Raw genomic sequence first — 5,701 nt, 5'->3', positions numbered from 1 at the left:
GCCATTGAGTTTTCATTTTGTTCTGGAGAGTGTCCGATTTTAATTGCGTTGCTGAATGTCAGACCAGTGTTGTTATGTATATTAGAAGTACACTTTATCTTTTCATCAATATTCAATTATACACTTTATAAGAAATTTTTGCTTGTTACTCTAAACAAGGGTTTGCTTTGTTTGTTTCCTCTTTTTGTTTCCTCATCCATCTAAACGTGCAAAAGTTATGACACTTTTTGTATTACAGCAGTGGTCCTTGCAGCCAGGTTTTCCTGCTGCACAGTAATGGTTTGCAGTATTATGTGGCTTTCCTATTGAATATCCATGCCAAAAGCGTTATCCCTTGTTTAGTCACTTTTTCAGAAAAGCTATATATTTTTTTTTTTTGTGTTAGCTGGATAGTACTACTTTATTTACCTTTTAAAAATCCAGATCCACCATATTGCCAGAGTGCCTCAAGAAAGTGGTATTAATGGTCCTCAAACATGGTGCTTAAATGGAAGAAAAATGCTGAGAAACTGAGAGAATGATACAAGTGTAAAACCACATTCTAATGCACCTAGAATTAAAGCTTTGCTAGTCAAGATATTTTGGATAAGGCCTGGTCATGCATGTATATTTTGTCTCTGAACCCAAAAACAGGTTAGTGAGAAGATGAGAACTAACGTTTAATAACAGGAAAAAAAAAACACTGAAGTACACCTGTTATAGTGTAGTGAACTAATTGTACCTTGCCCCCCCCCCTGTCACTGCTTGTGACCTCACTTCAGGCATGTAGGAGATGGGGAGGGGGGTGGCTGCAGCCCCTGCATCCAACTACATACATCCCCCCTCCCCCCCCAAACTGCACACATAATTTGTCTGTGTGCTGCAGGCAGTTGGCCTTGTTGGCAGACCCCACTATGCACAACCTACAGTCTGCACCATGGTGGTTGGTTGTGAGGTCGGTATACAACGTTTTTGGGATTTTTCATGCAACTTCGTCAAACTGCACCAATGTTGTTATAAAACGAAGAATGCCTTTCCTCTGACCTAACTATACACAATGGCGACCACCACTGTGTAATAAATTTACTTTAAATGATTTACTTTGCATCTACCTGGGAAATGAGGACAGCAGCCATGTTTGGTCTGTTATTTAATACTTGTTTGTACAGTGCACATATAACCCAGGAGGGTATTCTGATGAATAAGAAGCTGATGCAAGCCAGTCTGAGATCTATTTGCAGAGCCAGATTTCAAGTTTTTTGTTGTTGTAAAACTCGAAGATGAAGCTGGTGGCTGTGATGTGGAAGGGGAGATTGTTCTGTGCTTTAGGGGCAAGGTAAGAGGGTTAAGGAGGACGCTGGTTGAGCATAAGGTGTCTGGTCAGTGTGTGAAGCTGTTCCTGGCTTGTGTAGTGTTCTGTAAGCACGTATGTGAGAAGCTTGAAGGGGTGCAAATAGAGGTCCTTGAGGTGTTTGGATGTATGAGTTTGGAGGTTAGTGAGTCTTTCAGCTGTGATCTACATGACTTTTGAGCATCCTGGTGAGTTGGGAGATGACGTTGACGTAGAGGGCATTGTCATAGTCCAGTCACCTGGTGACCCAAGCTTACATGACATTCCTACGGGTGTCCAGGAGGAGTCATCTGAAGTCTTTATTGAATCTAGAGTGTGGAAGCAGGTGAAGGCAACAGAGTTTACTTAGTTGGTCATCAAGAGTTGTTTGTCAATCACAATGCTTAAATGCCATGCTGAGATTGGGGTAGGAGTGGGCCTTTTCCGAATAAGACCCCTTCTCTTTTGTTGCTGTTCAGTTTTAAGCAGTTGGTTCTCATCCAGTCTGTGACTTCGGACAAGCAGCTGAATATGTTTTCTTGGGTATTTGGAGTGTCCTCTGTAGGGACGAGGAAAGTTGGCATGTGAGCATGGATTATGTTTGCTGGGGGGGGGGGGGAGGGGGGGGTCATGTAAATGATGCAACGTGTGATCAGTGAGGAGCCTTGAGGGATGCCACAGATCGAGTTGTAGAATGTAAACTGAGCTTGACTGACTACATGCACAGAGAAAGGAGCTAATCCATCAAACTGCTGGGCTGTGGATTCATATCTTGTGGTGGTTCTGGAAAAGGGTTGGGTAGGAGACTGTGTTGAACGTTGTCAGTAGGATGAGTGCAGTGGATGCCATCAGTGGCAGCAATCAGGGTAGTCTTGGTTTTGTGGTTGGATCTGAATCTGGATTGGGAAGGGTCCAGGAAATGGTGGACTAGTTTAGTGTGGATGAGTTTTTCTAGATGTTTGTCTGGGTAGGGGAGGAGATGGATAGGCCGTAGTTGACCAGTGTCCTCGGGTCCCCTGAACATTTCTTTAGGGAAAGATAGGATTGTGTTGTATTGGCAGGATTCTGGGAAGGTGACGGTGGGGAGAGAGGTGTTGAGAATTAGTGTCAGTGCTGAGTTTAGCTCAGATTGAATTAGGAATGGTACAGCAAGGATTTACCTAGCCATCGAGGGGAAAGCAGCTGTCAGTTTGCCTTTTGCAGAAACTAATCCTGGTAAAAAAAAAATTGGTAGATGGCAGAAATAATACATCTAATGTGTGCCTGGTTAGAAAGCTTTTGCAATGCCAGAAGGTGTTGCTGAACAAAATTGGCCAAAACTAGGAAAAACCTAAATATGCTGGGTATGAATGTCTTGTCACACATCCATGCATAGGTGTTATGATGCCCCAGCATTACCACAAATACATGGAAATGCATCGGTCATATATGTATTTTTTTTTTCCTTGTCTTAGTTACTTACTGGTAATCTTTATTATCCTTGATCCACCTTTTGTTTCCCTGGCATTAATTTTCAGTTGTTCCAGCCTCAAGACAGGATAAAAAGAGCTAGAGCTGCAAGCTAAGCACTAATCACCATTAGGGTACTATTTAAAGATAGCTTACCTGCTGCTGTCTCAATCTAACAATGCAATTTGAAGGCCAGTAGTAAGTCATAATCACTGCTGAGGATGATTGAGAATAACGAAGATTACTGCTAATTGATTGAGGTACTATCCCTATATCTCTTGACAAAGCTGCAGTAGCTTGTGAATGGACAGAAAAGAAGGAAACAGAGGCAATTAATACTGTTGACACACAAGTCTTCTAGGGGTGAGAAACAAAAACAAAAAAAAGGAATACACGAAGCAAATTAAGGTAGTATAGAAAATCCTCTGTCCAAAAGAGCAATCTTCACAACCTAAATTCTGGAGAAGACCATGGTTGATGAGTTCTGAAGTCCATGTGGTTGGCATACAGATAATCGATGAGGTCACTCCTGACTCTGAGCCCAAGAAGACAGCTCTAGTTGTTGGGCCAGATTTGGGCAAGTGAAGTTGTAGACTGGATCTATATACTAATTGAAGTAGAAGTGGTCTTACATCCCTGATCGGTCATATCAAAATTGACTAAAGAATGATGTGATTTTGGAAAAAAGTGTATAGCTGTTAAGAGCAATTCAAATGTTTTTTCCTAACAATTTAAAATGTAAAAACATAGAGGTAATGTAATCTTCTTCTCCCCATTAGCTGTGGATGCTACCTTTGGGAGAAATTCAGAATTATCCTATCCTCTTGGATTCTGAGGAGAAAGGACCTGCAAAGCAAGGCTCCAAGCTTGCCAGTTCTTTAGGCAGATGTTACTGGCACAAACAAAAACAAAACAAAAATGTTCATGGTCAAAAAGTCATGTCTGTAGAATTAGGAGGCTCAAAAGGAAAATCCTTAATTAGATCTCATAAATAAGGGCACCTCCCAACAAGCCTTTGAAATGTAATGGGTCTTGCGTTTGCTCGAGTTAGAACTATTTGTGTTGTAAATTCCTAACTGGACTTTTCTTGCCACATAAATTGAAAATGAAAAGTAAAACAGGTGACATAAGCAAGCCAATTCAAAGTGCAATGGCTGCCATGAGCATGAGTGCAAAGGAGATGCACAAAAAGAAAAAGCAGTTTGCTCGCAGTCAAATGTATTGGCAAACGAACAGTTATCCATGTAACTGGGTCAATGTCCAAGGTGGTAACAATACTGCCCCAAGGAGGGACAAACGTAAAGCACTTACCAATGATGATAAAGGATTTTTGAAAGGCAAGCCCATGTACAAGTGATAGTGATGGGTGTGTGGAGGGTGTGGTTAAAAGCCCACACATAGATTACAACAGGCCAGAGTGCTTGTGTGTTCGACCTAAAAATGGGTGCACCAAATAGCTAGATAAAGAAAATGCTTTAAAAAGTTTAGAGGCAAAAAAAAATAAACATCTTTACCAAGACTTCTGTGGGACTCCAAAAAATCTTTAATAGCTGCCTTTAGCATTGAAACTACTACCTTATTTTCAAAATCCTTAAACAGAAACTGAAGAACAGAAGATGAATCGGACTGTACAGATAATAAGGATTTAGAAGAATGCAAATTTTGGGAATTCTCCGAGTGACTGGAATATGCCTTCAAAGTACAAAAACAATTGGACCTCTGGAAAGCCTCAAGATGATCTCTAAGGACATCCCAGTTTTGGAGCCCAACCCTTTCAATCTCCAAACTGATAGAGACAGGCATTTCCAAAGGAAGACCATGGTGATTGAAGAGGAAAGGGGACCATCACAATTCTCCAACAAGGTAACGGAGGCATAGACTGAAGCAAGGAACCAAGCAAAATCAGAAAGGAAGAACCACAATCCTTTCTAGTGCCTCCTTCTGGAGCTGAAGAAGTAGTTGAGGCATAAGGGGTAAAGATGAGATGGCTAAAGTATGGATGGAACATTCACCACCTAAGAGCAAATATATCTAGAAAAGGTATTCCCAAATCTCTCACAAATGGCACACAGGATCTCTGAAGCGAGGAATAGCTTTTCTTAACTTGTGTCAAGATTTTCTGACCTGGTGAAAAGTTTTTAGAGATAGCGACTAGTGCCTGAAACCCGACTGCATTTCTACAAGATTGAGACCCCTGGACACAGTTCCTCCTAAAATTTATATACCCCATTGTCTCAAGATATCCTTAATGATTAGGCAGTGAAATGGCTTATAGCTCGAGGAAGTGCAGACAGCTCTCTCCAGTTCGAACTCTTCTGAAGTTCCATCTTTCAGAAAGATTTAGCAGGGTTGATTTCCAGCCTACTGAGTTTGGACCTGTTTTCACTACCAACAAATGTTCTGACTGAAGTGGAAGGTCCCTGGAAAGACACTCCAGCTTCAACCACAACCACTATTGAAGAACAGTGGAGATGGAAACAATCATTGGAATTGGCTTTGCGAAATCCTGAGTCGGAGGGTTCAAACACTGCAGTAGGTGGAGAAGCAGAGGATGAAGATGACATCTTGTCCACTGAATTTGAGAAGCACACAGAGGCTCATGCTTTTAACCAAAGAAGTGCTGATGCTTGATGGTGAAGTAGTAAATAAGACATAATTGGAACTACAAAAAGGAATGTCACTATCCCATCTTTTCTAAGTGGGCTCAGAGGAAAACCTTGTCCTGTCACATAGGGACCACTCTTGCAGTATATCTTAGTCCAGAGGAAAATACCTGGACCTGATAAAACTACCCTAAAAAGTTGACTGTCAAAACCTATTTCAGAGGGCCACAGGGCAAGCAGGAGCTACTGGGCTAACTGTGGGAGGTTGAAGCCATTTACTTAGTGTCCCATGGCATGACCTACTATGGGTCCTGAGCAACTGGGCCAAGTATGCCTTCAG

The sequence above is a fragment of the Pleurodeles waltl genome, chromosome 7 (assembly GCF_031143425.1).
Source record: "Pleurodeles waltl isolate 20211129_DDA chromosome 7, aPleWal1.hap1.20221129, whole genome shotgun sequence".
Taxonomy (NCBI): domain Eukaryota; kingdom Metazoa; phylum Chordata; class Amphibia; order Caudata; family Salamandridae; genus Pleurodeles; species Pleurodeles waltl.
Note: the sequence above shows the minus strand (reverse complement) of the source record.